Raw genomic sequence first — 18,325 nt, forward strand, 5'->3', positions numbered from 1 at the left:
TACAGACAGAATTAGAGAATTCTGAATTTGACTATATATTTGCCATTACCAATGAGTTTTATATTTTCTAATGTTATGTTGTTACTTTATGTCTTTTCACTTCTATTTGAAGAAATCTCTTTGGGATTTGTTCTAGGTCTAGTGGTGATAAACGTCCTCAGCACTTGCTTATCTGGAAATCCTTTCTTGCTTTCTAAAGGACAGTTTTGACAAATACAGTATTCTTGGTTGGCAGTTTTTTTTCTACACTTTGAATATGTCCTCTTACTCTCTCTTGGCCAGTAAAGTTTCTGATAGAAATCCAGCCTCATGGAGGCTCCTTTGTAGGCTATAAGTCATTCTTGCTGCATTCAACGTTTTCTTTATCTTTGCCTTTTGGCAAATTGGTTATAATGTGTCTCAAAGAATATAGTCTTTGAATTGATATTGCTTGTCCTCCTTTGTTCAATTGCTTGATGATGTCTGATAGGTCAGGTGTGCTTTCTTGTCTTTTTTTCCCTTACTTTTTCTTTTCTTTTTGCTCATTGGCTTATTGTCAATGCCTTGTTTTCAAGTATGCTAATTCCTTATTCTGCATGACTGAATCTGCTGCTTTTCTGGTTTTGTTTAGTTTTCTAATCTGTTTTGCTGTCTTATATCCCACTGAATTTTTTTACACTGATTAGTTTGAATTATTTGTCAAGTAACCCAGGGATCTCCATTTCTTTGGGGTTAGTTATAGGAAATCCATTAATATCCCTTGGAGATGGTGTGTTTGCCTCTTTCTTTGATATATGTAACCTTGAATTAGTATCTATGCATTTAAAGAAGCAAACACTTCTTCAGGTATTTACAGACTAGTTTTAGCAGGTGAACACTTTTTTTTCAGTTGGGTCTCTGCCTTGATGTAATTGCTTCTAGGATCACAATTGACTGAATCTAAAGCAGGTTGCATGACCTCTGATGGATCTTGTGGCTGTTATTTGAGGCTCAGCCAGTGTGAATCTTGTCTGGCCCCTGGGTATACTAGACTGCCTCCAGGACCTTGGTTAGTAGTGTTGGAGCTGGGACAGGGGTCTACTTCAGGGTCTATAGTTATGTCCATAGACAGCACATTTGCTGCTGGGTTCACAGAATGTTATGTCTCCTATCAGGTACCTGGGAAGGCTCTCACCAGGTTATTAGGCGGGATTTGGGGAGGCAATACCAGAAGAGAGTCAGAAGGATACTTCTGTGCTTACAGTTGAGACTGTAGTCTATAAGTCTACCTTCAGGTACATGGTACATGGTGCTTCTTGCTGGGGTCCTGGGATCTGTTTTCTAGAGATGCCTTAGGATCTGCAATCTGACTGAGACAGCAAGCAGAATCCAGGGGCATGAAATGGGCATGTCTCATGGTGGATCCCTAGCCTGCAGCTGAGAGGGCCTGGAGGGTTGCAGGGCTCTTTCAGGATCTAGGCAAATTGGCTTCCAAGGTCATGGACAAATGTGTCTCCTAGTGGGTCTCTATGCAGGCAGGAATGTTCCCATATGGCTGGGAGCAGAGAGAGCTGGGTCACAACTCATTTTAGCGTCCTCAGCTGGAATCAAATTTAGCAGCCCTATTACCAAGGGCATGGGAAAAAGGGGAATGATTCACCCTTGGTCCCACATGATCCTGGTGGCAAGATGAAGGCCAAACAGAGCTATATCTAAGACGACAGGAGGTAGGGATGATTCTGGGTCTGCTACTGGAATATAGATCTGCCTTCTCAAAACAGGCCTTTTTAGTCTTGCGTCACTGGGATTTTGTCACTTCCTGCCGGATTCTCAAAATTCCTTCTAAAAATGCATTTTCTATTGGTGGCTGTCAAAATTATTGTTGCTTTGGGGGGATATGAGTGTAGAACCTTCCTTTCTACCATCCTGTTGGCCAATTGAATTGAATTTTGAAGAAGGGGAGTTTTTGAGCTAAAAGGCAGTATAGTATATAGAGAAGGGTATTTTAGACAACTGGGGAAAAATGTGCACAGATTCAGGTATACATTAAGCTGTCACATCCAAATCTATCACATATTCATTCCAAGAACTTTTGCTTCAAATGTATCCCCAGTGATGTTTAACACACAGGAGTACTTTTCTCTAAAAGACTTCTCCCATTTCATAGTCTAAACTTCTGAAAAGAAATTAACCTCAGTGTTACTTAGATATAGAATTTCTTTTCTTGCATAAATTCCTTCTACCAGTATTCATTCGCTCGCCTTTTAATGGTTGGCTAAATGAAGAGATAGAGATCATCAGGACACTGTGTGACATGTCATTCTGGTGAACTGTGGAGTTATTTCAAATAACTAGCAAGCAGCTAACATGCTCCAAGACAAATCAGAGAAATGGAAGGCAGTAGCATCTGTACCGCCAATAGGGGTATTTCCTAATCAAAGTTACATCAGGTCTGTTATGAGTTTGGGGTAAGTCAATTATTCAGACAATTGTGTCCAGGAAACCCAATAATTTTTATTCAGCATCAGCTGCTTTGCCCAATATATGTCATGTTATATATAACACTTAAGAAATTGTTGCAATTGCATCCAATTCTCTATATCTCCTTTCCAGGACAGAAATAATATTTGCTGCAGAGAAAGAAACAGGAAGGCTGTGGAGTGGTGGCTTGGGACACTGTCTTCTGGAGACAAAAATACAGTATGTGAGAAGTTTATATGATTTTCAATATAAGCCTGTATTTTTCATAAAACTGATTATGAAAAATATCATTAGTTTATCATCAACCCATTATGGGTGTGTCTTTAGTCACTATGTCTCCAAGGAAGCAAGTGATGATTTCAACTACAGTCTTTACACTTTCCAAATGTAGATTTCTAATCCAGATCTCTGTTCAGAGCTCTATGTGCACATATATCCAACTGCCAAATGGACAGCTGTCACTTCTCTGTGTAAAGCATTTTCCTAATGAGAAAACTAAGAGAGACCCTAGACATCTCCCTTCTTCTTATTTTTCGTGGGTCAAGCCTTTTAGATCTGGCCTTCTAAGTATCCTTGTATCCCACCTTCCCAGTGTTCTAGTGCAATCTTTCTTCATTTTTTATAAGGCTCCCTGCAGTAATCTCCTAAGTAAATTTATGAGTTTTAGTTTTGCTCTCATACAATTTCCTCTAGAATGAAGCCAAATGGGTCTTTAAAAAATGAATAACTGATTAAGGCATTTCACTGCTTGATTCCTTTAAATGGCTTTTCCTTGCTCTTTCAAGATAAAATACCAACTCTGTTATGCAGCGTGCATTTAAACATTTCATGATTTGGCCTTGTCTCTGTCTTCAGTCTCATTTATCTCTTCTCACCCTAACCCACCGTCTCCCTCTACAACCTCTATTATTATAAGTAATAACAGTTAACATCAATTGAAAACTTACCCTGAGCTGGAACTATACTAATATGTATATATCAGTATTTTCCAAACTTTACTAGTGATACACATCACCTGGGATACTTGGTAAAAATATAGTTGGTGGTCATTGTCCCATACTTATTGAATCATAATCTTCAGGGAATTATCTGGGATGCTGTCTTTTTTTCTTAAAAAGAAAAGGCCCTGTGGGTGTGACTCATCATCTCAGAAATTTGGGAAAACACAACTTCATTTTCTTTAAAATTTTTATTTAAAAATATATGAAATAATAACTGTTATTAGTCTCATTTATAGGTAGAAAGAAATGAGGTTTAGGGGGAAAGAGACATAGTTAAATGATTGCCATCATTATGAGTTGAGCCTAGACATCCAATCCCAGCATTTACACTGCTGCTGTAGTCTGCTTTCTGCTTTTCTCATTTAAGAGTCAACACGTGTTCTGTGTTTACTCTCACTATCTGTGCCTCTTATGCTTTAATTGGAGAGCATAAGAGACACAGATAATAATTTTACTTGAAAAATTACCATTAGTTCTTATAATTAACTCAGACTGCAACTTTCCTGGAGCCTTCTCATTCTGGCTTGGTTGCCTTCCTATGAACCATCCTGTTAATGTGACACATCATTATCTAATCCTTATCTGATTCCTTAATAGGCTATAAAAAGGCTTATTTCAGGACCTTCTGCATCTTTATTCTGCATATATCACAGTGTGGGATAAATATCTGCTAAATGAATAAAAAATGCAGTGTCATTTGGAAAGTGCTTGGAAATTAGATGCTTTGGATAGATGAATCTGAGCTCACTCCAGTAAATTATTTGTTTTGAGGTATTGAATGCTGCACTTTTGAACTAGGTCATTCCCCTATTGAACTCACCTATTTCCATTTTAGGAGTATTTGAGGAGAGATTGGGAATCCAGCCCATTCCTTTTCAAGTTCAAAGAAATGAAGCATATGTTACACACTGCAGTGGCCCTCGTCAAGACCAGATAATACAAAAGGACATGGAAGTCCCATCAATGAACAATATTATAATAAGGAGGAGTCTGGGCTGGTGATGTAGACTTAATACTAGAGTTCAGAGCATCAGAGGAGTGCTCTGACATGGGATAAAGGTACTCTTGATCCAGACTCTGAGTGCCATGGAAACTGTGTGAAGGAAAATTAAAATATGAATGAAAGCAATGTTTACATGTGGTCTTGAGGCAACAGGGAGTGCCCTGCCAGGGTGGCAGTGTTGTTTAAGACTTTTAGAACAGGAGGCTTGGTTGGGTCCAAATACTATGGACTATAAGATGTCTGTATTACTGGGATTTCAGCAAATGCTAATGATAAGGCTCCCCTTGTGTCAGGGGTGAGGAACTGGGCTCAACAGGACTGAGACTTCCATTGCTGTGTTCCACCACTAGAGCAAGGCATTGGCCCTGAAGAGAGCAGAGGGTGGCAGACAGGTAGCCCATTCCTGAGTGCTACCTGTGTCTTGGTTTTCTCTTCCCAGTTGTTACTTGGAGACAAGGAATAAGAATGGATCCATGCACAGGGGTAAGCAATGCTGGTGGTCTGTGGGAGTTTCATTTGGGGTAAGAGAAATTTAGGGAGATAAGATTATTTTTTTCTTAGTTTGGTATACTTGGCTTTGCTATCATAATTTAGGTATTACCAAACAATGTTGAGGTCACCACATTGGAAATTTGGCTAATGGAATTCTATAACAAAAGTGAATAAAAACGTTCTTTGAAAATATCTTTTTCCCAAGAAAGTCATATGAAGTCATGAAAAATGAGACTCCATAGGCAACAGAGCAGAAGCATGTTTTAAGAAATTTTATCTGAAGCCCAAGTTTTATTTGAAGCAAAAACTCTTTTAAATAAAAAACTGTAGAAGAAATATTTCATTTGCTTTAAAAACTATTTGTAGGCATTCTGGAAACACTCTTATGTGGGCAAAAGAAATTAGGGTCTAAACATTCAATAAGACAGAAGAATGATATATTTGGAGAAGAGGTTATATTACTACACCATTGAAAAGGCTGACATTGAGTAGAATTACAAGCAACAATGTATTGCTAAATTGATATGTGAACCATACAGATTGTGATCTTTGAATAACCATGACATATCTTATAAATGAAGTGACCAAAATCTTATTAAAATTAGAGACACAAGATTCAGTTCTCATTTGCAACGCCCTGGTTTAAGATGTGAAGCCTTGACATCACCACATCCCAATCAGCATAGGCTCCCTCCAGATGGAGAGTTATCTCAGTTCCTGCTTCATACTTCGTCGACCGTGAAGTAAGCACCAATTATCAAAAGTAATCACATCACCTAAATGAAAGAATTTTTTTCCATTATGAATAATTTGTGTTTAAATGATTTACAAAGCAGGCAAATATAACAGGCAAAACCCCACTGCTACTCAGTTCATATCAATAAACAGCACAGTTATTTCTTTACTCAAAACTGCACATTTCTGTCACACTAATCAACCTCTAGATGCAAACTGCTTTATGCCTTGACACTTAAATCACATAGCCTGGTAGGCTCCTGTGGACACCTTAATAATTCTTACTTGGAAGATTTGCTCTGTGTAAAGCTTTTTATTGTTTTTTACTGCTTGTCACTTATCTCATAATTAGGAAATTGTTCACCTAGTTGAACAGTTTCAAATCATTATAAAGACAGTGATATTCTTACTTGGTCTTTCATATTCCCAGTCTTTTATGGACATTGTTTTTAAGATTTATAAGAACTCTATAAAGAGAATTACCCTTTCATATGTGAGAACATCAAAGCTTCAACAAGTTAAGGGATTTGCCCAAAGCTGCATTGCCTTCACATGGTAAACCTGGATTCCAACTATTTTCCCCCATGTTGTTTCAGTTTACATGTTGCCACTCTTAAAATCGACCTGCTTTTACTGTGTTGGTTTATGGTGATTTCTAGTCTTATATTATGCCAAAGTTCAATTTTAAAAATAATTTCCACCATGCATGGTGGTGCACTCAGGTAGTCTCAGCTTCTTGGAGGACTGAGATAGGAGGCTCACTTGAGTTCAGGAGTTTCAGACCCATCTTGGAAAATATAGCAAGACACTGTCATGAGAAAAAATAAGAAAGACAGATAAAGAAAAAAGAAAAGAAATAAAAACAATTACAGTAAAATGAATCTTCCATTTGGCCAAGTCAAGAGCAGAGACAAATTATGCCTTTCACTATAGATAACAAAAGCCTTAAGTTCAAGAGAATCATTGTACAATATGGTATCTATAGCTAATAACAATGTACTATATTCTTGAAAGTTGCCAGGAAAGTAGACTTTGTGTTCCCACTGTTAAAAAAAAATCATACCTATGTGAGATAATGAATATATTCATTAGAATGATTTAGCCATTCCATAATATATACATGCTTAAAAGCAACATGTATATGACAAATATACACAATTTTGTTTGTCAATTAAAAACAAATAAATAAAAAAGACTAAATTGTGTAGGCACTTCACTTAGCAGAGATGGTGTAGAAAAAAAAAATCAGTGTTTTTTGTGCCTTTATTTCAAGTAGCTAGAGTACTCCAAGTACTATTTTATTCCAGGCAATACTATCTCTGCCCATAAGTTTTAGAAATAAACTTTACTTAAGTGTTTTATGATCGGCATTATGAGGACATATTTATCTACCAGGATAGGAAAATAAAGTAGAAGGCTCAGCTTGTATTGATAGGCTATTAGGATAGAAAATAGAAAACACCAGACTTAATATCAGACAGAAGGTTTCATTTGGCCCAGAGTTTCTTTCAAGTAGCAGAGGTGGGAGCCAGGAGGCTGCTGTTTAAGCAAGTCAGCAGTTCACCAAGATTCTACTGTAAAACTATTCTGGATATCATTCTTCATGGGTAAAGTTGGAGAAAAATCCAATTTTTTACTTTTTTGAAAAAATGTCCCTACTGACCTGGATTCATCTTGAAGACAAACTTGTTTTCTTTGCTGTTCATGAGATCAACAAATTCTTTTAGAACAGTAAAAAAGGCTGAACTCTCTCAACAGGTACATCAAATATCATGTCTCTGGTTGCATTGTTGAAGTTGATGTGAACCACTTGGCCTTTGTCATCTAACCTGTTGAGGAGAAAAAATTAACGTAATTCATGACGTATCTATTTACATTTGTAAGGGTCAAGATATTCAATTTACCTGTGGTACAATGTATTTCTTCATGTTTTTCATTCATTCATTCAATAAGTGTTTTTAGAAATCTCACTGCAAAAATGCTAGGAGGGATTATACTAAAATTAAAATGTTACTGATATATTCAAGTCAACATTTTGTTATGCTTAGTGAAATTTATTTGTTGTTCTTTAAAATAGGCTTTACATATTAAAATCTCAAGCAGTGAGTTTATAGGTCAGTTACTTTTTGTATTTTATCTAATTTGGGTCCTAATATTTTATTGGGGTAGTGGGGCAGGAAGAAAGTTTTATTCTTTAAAAGCTTGACATATATGGTTCTTATTTAATGCCTAGTTTGGAGATGGGGGAAAGTGAAGAATAGAGGAAAGAAGAGACTAGCCTGAGAACATTCTTCCTATCTACCTCTCTATACCATATGTCTTAGTCTGGAGACCTTTAGAAGATTGGTACTGTATCTCACTCAATATTGTATTCCCAGCTCTCAACATAAAGCCTGGGCATAAGAGTTGGTAAATAAACATTTGTTGTGTGTGTATATTTTTTATGCTTTGGGGGAGTACTGAAGTCTCTTTAGTACCTTGGAAGATTCTAATGTTGTGATTTCTCTACCCTTTCTTATAATATGTACTGTGATCATGAAAATGCAAGATAACACAACTTTCAATGTAAGAAAAGATAACAAACTTTCTGAAGTTTGGACTATGCTGGTTATAATTAGCAAGACATGGACATCACTTACATACAGAGGAAAAAAGCGGAGATTTTTTTCTGTGTGTGTGTATACAGTTTTTGTTTTTGGCTTATTGGGAAGGTGGACTTTCAGCCAGACCTTAAGTACCAAGCAACTCCCAAATTTTATTTTTCCTTTAGGTAGAAACAGTAAGTATGAATGAAAATAGGAGAGAAAGTGGTCCAGGATGGTGACATATTGCTTAGTATTACTTCCTAAAGAGTGTCTCCAGGGGACAAACCTAGGGGCTAGTAATGGTAGCCAACAGTTGAGTGAAGCCCACACCTGGTGGATCAGACCAAACAAACTGTTCCATTTGCTTGGACATAGAGAACTTGTGTTGAGTCTGGGCTGCACTTAGCTGACTGGTCACACAGAGAGTGAACCATTATCAATGTCAGGATACAGAAGGAAGGATGCAATTGACTACTAGAGAAGACATTAATCTCAGGATTGAAGAGTTAGAGGAAGTGGAGGGCTGAAACCTTAAGGATCAACCTAAAATGCAAAATTGGTTCTTAATAAGCAGGAAATTCCTTTACAGAACAACAGAATAAAAAGAAGCATCTAATGCAAACTTTCATGCAGAGGAAGGGTAAAATGTCATAAAAGATGAGAATAATTACATATATATTTATCTGTGAACAAAGGACAAATGTTTAAAAATAAACCAGCAACAAGATGACAGTGAACCAATCTAGGCAAATCATCATCAGTGATGCCAACAAGAACCCGAAATAAGGACCATAGATATCTCCCGCAGTCCCAGTTGCCACTATGAATATTTCCCATTACTCTTGCAGGGAGATGGGATATTTTATAAAACTTCTTGCTTTTACTGGAGGAGTGTCTCTATGGTATTATCTATTGTATCACATTTTATGAGAGAATCTGCAGGAAAAAATTATTTCAGACTTTAGATATAATTTGACTCTTATAACTGATTATATTCTTTCTTCGCTTTGGTTTCTAGGTTGGATCTGAAATAGAAAACTATTATCAGTAAATTGTTGGCATTTATAAAATTAAATTATAACAAGATCAAATATACTTTGCATTTTCACTGATAGGCATTTTGGTAAGTGCTTCCATTTATTAACTCTAGACTTCCTACTTCATCATAAATTTATTGATAAGTGGCAGGTATTCTTTTTTTTAAGAAAAGAAACTGAGTTGGCTGGGGATGTGGCTCAAGAGGTAGCACGCTCGCCTGGCATGAGGGCAGCCCGGGTTCAATCCTCAGCACCACATACAAACAAAGATGTTGTGTCTGCCGAAAAACTAAAGAATAAATATTAAAAAGTTCTGTCTCTCTCCCTCCTTCCCTCCCTCTCTCTCTCTTTAAAAAAAAAAGAAAAGAAACTGAATTAGCAAGGGGAAGTCATTGAATAAGTGGTTGCATAGATAGCAAATAAAAGACTTGTATTCACATGAGTAAACTTGCAATCAATAGGATTGATTAATTCCACTATTATTTTTTGTACCAATTTCTTCATTAATTTATTTTTATTTTATTGGATTGTTACTGATTCTTTTAGCAGCTTTAGAAACTCTTTTGTACTAGGAAGGATATGAAAATTTCAAAAGAATTTAAAAGTTTAACAACAAGAAAATTCAATTAACCCAAACACTCAGGAGTTATCTCAGAAGCCCTCATTAACTAAAACTCTTGTTTTCTCTCTTGTTGTTAAAAATGTATTTTTAAATGCATTAATGTTAAACACTTTATTCTCTTCATGGATATCCCTGAGACCTTGCAAATGGCCAAATTTTGGATTGCATTACAAAATATATCAAAGCCAAGTCATGATTTGGTTGATGGATATTCAGTTAATCTCATTCAATAACTAAGTTTCTTGCTTCACTCCTCTTAGAGAATCTGCAATTATTTTAGGTCTTAACAAAAATTTTTATTTTCATGGATTTTTAAAATTTAAATTTATTTCAACTCATACATAAAACATAAAACATAAAAATTATACACTAATAGGGTAACAATGTTTTGATACATTTATATACACGTGTAAAGTGTATATATCATCAGGAGTCATCTATCTCCTGATGATAAAAGTTCTCATTTTAAAGGGGCTGTTTAGACAATTAAAACTGTAATAGTATGACTAAGAAGCTTGAATTATTTCTTCTCTTTCTCCCCTCAATGGCTGAGTTCTCAGAGAACACCTCAGCTTCTCACTGTGATCTAGAATATATTCCTGAGGATTGTCTTTCCTTCATAAGTCTTATCCAAACTATCAGGAAAATAATCTTTTTCCCTGAAAAATATATCCTTTTCAACATGGCCATTACTGTCACTTGGAACACTCATGTTCAGGGTGCCATCATCTCTAAGGGAGCACTAGCTGTAGTTACTTGCCTCGTCTTCCCTCTCCTGTTCTTGTTCTATTTTATACTATGTTCAACACCACAGCCAGAGGATCTACATAACTCATAACTAAATTCAAATGTCTTTCCTTTGGTCAAAACCTTATGAAAGCTCCCTACTTCACTCAGAATAAGAACCTAGGTGTTTATAGTTATTAACAACACTACAGATGAGCTGACCTCATCTGACTTCCTCTTCTAACACACTTCCCTTCTCTCAGCTCTGGTTGTTTCTTGGAACTCTCTAGACATGTTCTTGAAGATTTCTTAGGACTCTTGCTTTAGTACTTTCTAGAAAACTCCTTCACTTCTTTAAGTCTTTGCTCAAATCTTTCCCTTGCTACACTATTGAATGATGAAAATTTTATCCGTACTAAGTCTTTGGTCCTACAGATTCCCTTAATCTTGATCTACTTTTCCTTTTTTCCCCCTTAAGCCTGTAATAGTTTTTAATATTCATTATGATTTGCTTATTTATTTAAAAATTTCAAATTCTCCCCTTCCCCACTAGAACTCAAGCTGTGTGAGAGCAGGCATCTTTATTTTTGTCTACTGGCAATCTCTAATTTCACCTGGCTATTGTGTGCCTGAAATGTAGTGTCACTGAGGAATTGAATTTTGAATTTTATTTAGTCTAATTTTAATTAAAGTGTGAATAGTCACTTGTGACTAGTGACTACTATTGGATAATGCTGATCTAGAACATAAATACTGCTTCTCTTCCAAATCTAATATACAAGTTTCCCCAGTTTTTATAATTTTATATATAATTTATTCTAAAATTGAAATTGTATCATATATATTACTACACATAAGAATCCTTAGAATTTGATAGTTTTATCTTCATTTTGCAGATGGAGAGACTGAGATATAGAGGTGTCAAAACTGGCTAGATAATAAGAATTTGGCTAAAATGTGGAAAACCTGGTATTCAAACTTTGGCTTATTTGCCTAAAAACATGTATACAGCAAGTCTTTTGTTTACAAAGAGAAAAATCCCTTTATAATATACTCTTAGTTTTTTTTTCTTTTTTTTTAATTAATTTTTATTGTAGGTTGTTCAAAACATTACATAGTTCTTGATATATCATATTTCACACTTTGATTCAAGTGGGATATGAGCTCCCATTTTTACCCCATATACAGATTGCAGAATCACTTCAGTTGCACAACCATTGATTTACATATTGCCATTCTGGAGTCTGTTGTATTCTGCTGCCTTTCCTATCCTCTACTATCCCCCCTCCCCACTCCCCTCCCCTCTTCTCTCTCTACCCCCTCTACTGTAATTCATTTCTCCCCCTTATATTTTCCCTCCTTTCCCCTCACTTCCTCTTGTATGTAATTTTGTATACCCCTGAGGGTCTCCTTCCATTTACATGCAATTTCCCTTCTCTCTCCCTTTCCCTCCCACCTCTGATCCCTGTTTAATGTTAATCTTCTTCTCATGCTCTTCGTCCCTACTCTGTTCTTAGTTACTCTCCTTATATCAAAGAAGACATTTGGCATTTGTTTTTAAGGGATTGGCTAGCTTCACTTAGCATAATCTGCTCTAATGCCATCCATTTCCCTCCAAATTCTATGATTTTGTCATTTCTTAATGCAGAGTAATACTCCATTGTGTATAAATGCCACATTTTTTTTTATCCATTCGTCTATTGAAGGGCATCTAGGTTGGTTCCACAGTCTTGCTATTGTGAATTGTGCTGCTATGAACATGGATGTAGCAGTGTCCCTATAGTGTGCTCTTTTTAGGTCTTTAGGGAATAGACCGAGTAGGGGAATAGCTGGATCAAATGGTGGTTCCATTCCGAGCTTTCCAAGAAATCTCCATACTGCTTTCCAAATTGGCCGCACCAATTTGCAGTCCCACCAGCAATGTACAAGAGTACCCTTTTCCCCACATCCTCGCCAGCACTTGTTGCTGTTTGACTTCCTTATGGCTGCCAATCTTACTGGAGTGAGATGGTATCTTAGGGTGGTTTTGATTTGCATTTCTCTGACTACTAGAGATGGTGAGCATTTTTTCATATACTTGTTGATTGATTGTATGTCCTCCTCTGAGAAATTTCTGTTCAGGTCCTTGGCCCATTTGTTGATTGGGTTATTCGTTATCTCATTGTCTAATTTTTTTAGTTCTTTGTATATTCTGGATATTAGGGCTCTGTCTGAAGTGTGAGGAGTAAAGATTTGTTCCCAGGACGTAGGCTCCCTATTTACCTCTCTTATTGTTTCTTTTGCTGAGAAAAAACTTTTTAGTTTGAGTAAGTCCCATTTGTTGATTCTAGTTATTAACTGTTGTGCTATGGGTGTCCTATTGAGGAATTTGGAGCCCGACCCCACCGTATGTAGATCATAGCCAACTTTTTCTTCTATCAGACGCCATGTCTCTGATTTGATATCAAGTTCCTTGATCCACTTTGAGTTAACTTTTGTGCATGGCGAGAGAAAGGGATTCAGTTTCATTTTGTTGCATATGGATTTCCAGTTTTCCCAACACCATTTGTTGAAGATGCTATCCTTCTTCCATTGCATGCTTTTAGCCCCTTTATCAAATATAAGATAGTTGTAGTTTTGTGGATTGGTTTCTGTGTCCTCTATTCTGTACCATTGGTCCACCTGCCTGTTTTGGTTCCAGTACCATGCTGTTTTTGTTACTATTGCTCTGTAGTATAGTTTGAAGTCTGGTATAGCTATACCGCCTGATTCACATTTCCTGCTTAGAATTGTTTTTGCTATTCTGGGTCTTTTATTTTTCCATATGAATTTCATGATTGCTTTCTCTATTTCTACAAGAAATGCCATTGGGATTTTGATTGGCATTGCATTAAACCTATAGAGAACTTTTGGTAATATCGCCATTTTGATGATGTTACTTCTACCTATCCATGAACAGGGTATATTTTTCCATCTTCTAAGATCTTCTTCTATTTCTCCCTTTAGGGTTCTGTAGTTTTCATTGTATAAGTCTTTCACCTCTTTTGTTAGGTTGATTCCCAAGTATTTTATTTTCTTTGAGGATATTGTGAATGGGGTGGTTGTCCTCATTTCCATTTCAGAGGATTTGTTGCTGATATACAGGAATGCCTTTGATTTATGCGTGTTGATTTTATAGCCTGCCACTTTGCTGAATTCATTTATTAGCTCTAATAGTTTCTTTGTAGACCCTTTTGGGTCTGCTAGGTATAGAATCATGTCATCTGCAAATAGTGATAATTTGAGTTCTTCTTTTCCTATTTTTATGCCTTTAATTTCTTTCGTCTGTCTAATTGCTCTGGCCAGTGATTCGAGAACTATGTTGAACATCACCCTGATTCCTAAACCAGACAAAGACACTTCAAAGAAAGAAAACTACAGACCAATATCTCTAATGAACCTAGATGCAAAAATCCTCAATAAACTTCTGGCGAACCAGATACAAAAACATATCAAAAAAATTGTGCACCATGATCAGGTAGGATTTATCCCTGGGATGCAAGGTTGGTTCAATATACGGAAATCAATAAATGTTATTCACCACATCAACAGGCTTAAAAATAAGAACCATATGGTCATCTCGATAGATGCGGAAAAAGCATTCGACAAAGTACAGCATCCCTTTATGTTCAAAACTCTAGAAAAACTAGGGATAACAGGAACATACCTCAACATTGTAAAAGCAATCTATGCTAAGCCTCAGGCTAGCATCATTCTGAATGGAGAAAAACTGAAGGCATTCCCTCTAAAATCTGGAACAAGACAGGGATGCCCTCTCTCACCACTTCTACTCTTAGTTATTCAGTATTGTGTGGTGTGTATATATAGCTGTGCATTGCCAATTTAAAATATCCATCCTTATTTATTGATGTTGAAAGATAACTGGTCTAAATTAATAATGGTTCAATCTTTAAATTGATGGCATTTTTTTTTTCTTTTTTGGTAAACCCCAAGGAACTATACTACTGAGCCACATCCTCAGCCCTTTTATTTTTTTATATATATCTTATTTACAGACTAGGTCTTGCTGAGTTACTCAGGGACTTTCTAAGTTCCTGAGGCTGGCTTTGAACTAGTGATCCTCCTGCCTCAGCCTCCTGAGCCACTGGGATTTTAGGAGTGTGCCACCATAGCCAACATTATGGCATTTTTTTATGCTTCAAAAACACATGCATGGAGCTGGGGATGTGGCTCAAGCGGTAGTGCGTTTGCCTGGCATGCATGCGGCCCGTGTTCGATCCTCAGCACCATATACAAAGATGTTGTGTCTGCCAAAAACTATATAAAAAATATTAAAATTCTCTCTCTTTTTTTCTCTCTCTCTTTTACTCTCTCTTTTTTAAAAAATACATGCATGAGGGACAATGCAGTATGATGAAAAAGAAAAGGAAATGGAAAAGTCCATCAATCTCCAATGGCAAAATGATAGCATAATTTTATTTTGGAGAGAATTGGAGGATTCTTGAGATTCTTTTCAATTTCACCATAAGTGAACTCACAGAATATTTTCAATATCAGTTTTTTAAAAGGTTAGCTGATGTTTTTACACAAGGCAAGGCCAACTAACATTTTCTTTCATGTAGTTAAATTTTTAATACAATCTTATGACAGAAAAATGATGATGGAATCTGATACCCTCACCACTAATTCAAATTTGTAGAAAACCAAATTTTATTTCATGTGAGTCATTCAGAATGAAAAAATATTTTCTTTTAAAGTGTTTCTTTATGGCAGCATGTGAACTTTGGCCCAGAGAAAAATAGTGAGCAAAGTAATATCTGTGTTTCATTAAAGATGTGTCTTCTTATCTCCACCCCATTGGATCCAAATCCATCAAACTGCATGCTCAAGAGGAAACTAATTATCCAAGTCATTTCATCTGTAATTAAAATGACATTTTAATAAACTTTTATTTGGTAAACATTTTACTATAAATCATTTAATTATCTTTTCTAATTTCTTTTCTAATTGTTATGGAAAAGCTCAAATAAAAAAGAAAAAATAAACATTCAAAATGGAAGTTTGAACAATAGTATAAGCAGGTATCCATATTTTTTTCTTTTATCAGAATCACAAGTTTGAGCAGAGCCTGGGCAACTCAGGCTCTATTCAGAAAAAAAATAAAAGTTGGGAAAACAGCACTGTGATAGAGCATCCTTGGGTTTAATTCCTAGTATTGTAATTATAGTAAAATTATAATAAAAATCTATCAAATCATTTATGTAATTTTAGACCTTTTTGCACTTTGCTTATATATAGAGTATCTGTTATGTCTATATTATGTGCAAAATGATTTATGAAGTTTTGAGATAGAGAAAGGTATGATTCAGTCCTTGTCTTTGAAGAGTTTGAAAAGTGTGACAATATATACAAATAATCTATCGCATTACATTATATCACATTATACAACTATGTAATTAGAAATTCCAACTCAGGAGCTTTATGATGTGATGATAACTAGATGGAAATCTAGGTTCAAGTTCAAATTCCCCATGAATCACCCTATAAAAGTTTATACCCTTGTACTTCATTTCCCCATTTTACATAAAAGTCACAATCATGTTAACCTTAAAGGAATATTAAGAGTGATCATATAAAGAAAGACAAGTCAAAATGATTTGAAAAGCATAACTTTCTATAAAAATGTCAAAAATTCCTTTGTACTTCAGGAAAATTTATGACAACATTTAATTGCTTTTTCTTAGGCTTTCAATTATAACCCAGAAACAAAACATGAAGTCATAAAATACAGAAGGTAATTTAAAAATTTGAAATAGAATCTTTAGTTTTCTCGTCTCATTCTTCAAGTTTTATTCTATCCAACCTCTCTAACTGATCTCTGAAAGGTGAGTTGAGCTGATTAATTTGACTTTTAATAACAGGGTTTCAGAAAAATAACTCAGAACCATATTTTGAATAAATCACATTGTTGTGTCTCCTCCGTCAACTCCCACTCAAAAAGGTGACTATAGGAGTCATTTTTCTGTCATCATTTAGTTCAATGAAATCATGTGGATTTATTTTTTCCAATCAACAAAATAATTTAAAACATGTGGTTAAACTCTACACTCGTTTAGCTAATATTGGCAAGAACAATGGGTAGCAACCAGGGCACAGAGAAAATATGTTCAGTCAAGATGATGAAAAAAAGGGATTAATTTTGGTTTTGGCCCATTTCTCCTTTATTAACTTGAGAATTGTCCAGATTTTCATTTATCTTTGAAGATACAGATTTCTGTGTGGTTATTTAATTTAGTCCAGTTCAGCTTTAAAAATAGGCAAAGGACATATATTTTTTTTAAAAAAAACATTGTCCTGACCATTTGTGTTTTAATTTAGTTAATGGTGATTTTTCTAAAAATGTATTTGGTTTACTAAAATGATAATTTTGTGAAGATGTAAAGGAAGAGTGTCTACTGAAAAATTCTTCTAGGGCCTTCATGGGTCTACATGGAGAACCTCCTTCTTTGAGAGGGAATTTTATTAGCAAGATAGGAAATGGTTTCCAAAAATAGCATGAGTATTCTGTCCCTTATCTTTGAATCCCATTATTATGCATGTTCACAGTGCCTTCCTTGAGTTGACTATTTTTTCATTTCTTGAATCTGGGCAAGACTTGTGATTTGCTTAGACCAATAACACACAGCAGAAGAAACACTGCACAAATAATAGCCCAGGCTTCAGGAAGCCTATCATACTTTGGCTCTCTCTCTGAACATTGTGTCAGTTGCCATGGGCAAAAGCCTGGGCTAGCTTGTGGAAGATAGTAGACCAAGTGGAGCAGACAAGCCAATCTAGATGAAGTCACCAGCCCTTAGCCAACTCATCAGCTGAGTTAATCTGCAAATAGGAACTTCTCAGCAGAACACAGCCTGAAGAGCAAGAATGGGCTATTTACGTGGGAGCTCCTTTTAGCCATTAAGTTAGGGAGTGGGTTTTCATGTAGCAATAACTGATAAAAATGTCAGCCATGTCACACTTTGGGAGAACACAATCTTGTGTTCCCTGATTTCATTTTCTTTTTTTAACTTTCTTACTGGGGATATATATACAAAAGACACCAGGTTATACTACTGTCTTAAAAAAATCTGTCATGGCAAAGCAAAAAGTGCCAATAATTATTTCCAGGAAGAAAAAATAAATATTTTTTTAAAAGATACATAAAAATGTCTTATCCCTAAGCAATTCTGATATTCAGAATTCAGGCACATAAATGTTGTGTTTGGATTGTGTTTGAAAAAAAAATTAGCTGGTGAAATATGTAATCTTATACACTCAAAATATAGGAGGATTTGGTCCTTGGCCTTCTTTGTGGAAAATATGTTGAAGCTCACCTTACCCCAGGTGGATGGTGGAGGGCTGGATAATCCGTGTGAAAGCTTAGCTTCCCAGTTGTGTAAGCCACATTGTTTGCATCAATTTTGTCTTGCACTTGCCAAGTATGTCTGTAAAATACAAGAAACATATGTTTAAGTAGACTGTGTTAGAATGAATTAGATATGGAGGGGGATGATAACTTTTCGTTTTATGAAATAATTAACATAATGACTATGAACCAAAAAGATAGTGTAACATTTCTATGGCTGAAGTAATATAATTAGCATTCCTCATTTCTCCCCTCAACAAAACCATATCTTCACACTAGTCTATCCTACAGAGTTCATAAA

The 18,325-nt window shown here is 35.7% G+C and overlaps 1 pseudogene; it reads right to left on the reverse strand.

Moving 5' to 3' along the window:
* Nucleotides 1-7,393: 7,393 nt before the first annotated feature.
* The window catches only part of LOC143389127 (gamma-butyrobetaine dioxygenase-like), a 44,550-nt pseudogene continuing 33,618 nt past the window's right edge, over nucleotides 7,394-18,325 (reverse strand).

Source organism: Callospermophilus lateralis, unplaced genomic scaffold (genome assembly GCF_048772815.1).
Source record: "Callospermophilus lateralis isolate mCalLat2 unplaced genomic scaffold, mCalLat2.hap1 Scaffold_45, whole genome shotgun sequence".
In the NCBI taxonomy this organism is placed as follows: Eukaryota; Metazoa; Chordata; class Mammalia; order Rodentia; family Sciuridae; genus Callospermophilus; species Callospermophilus lateralis.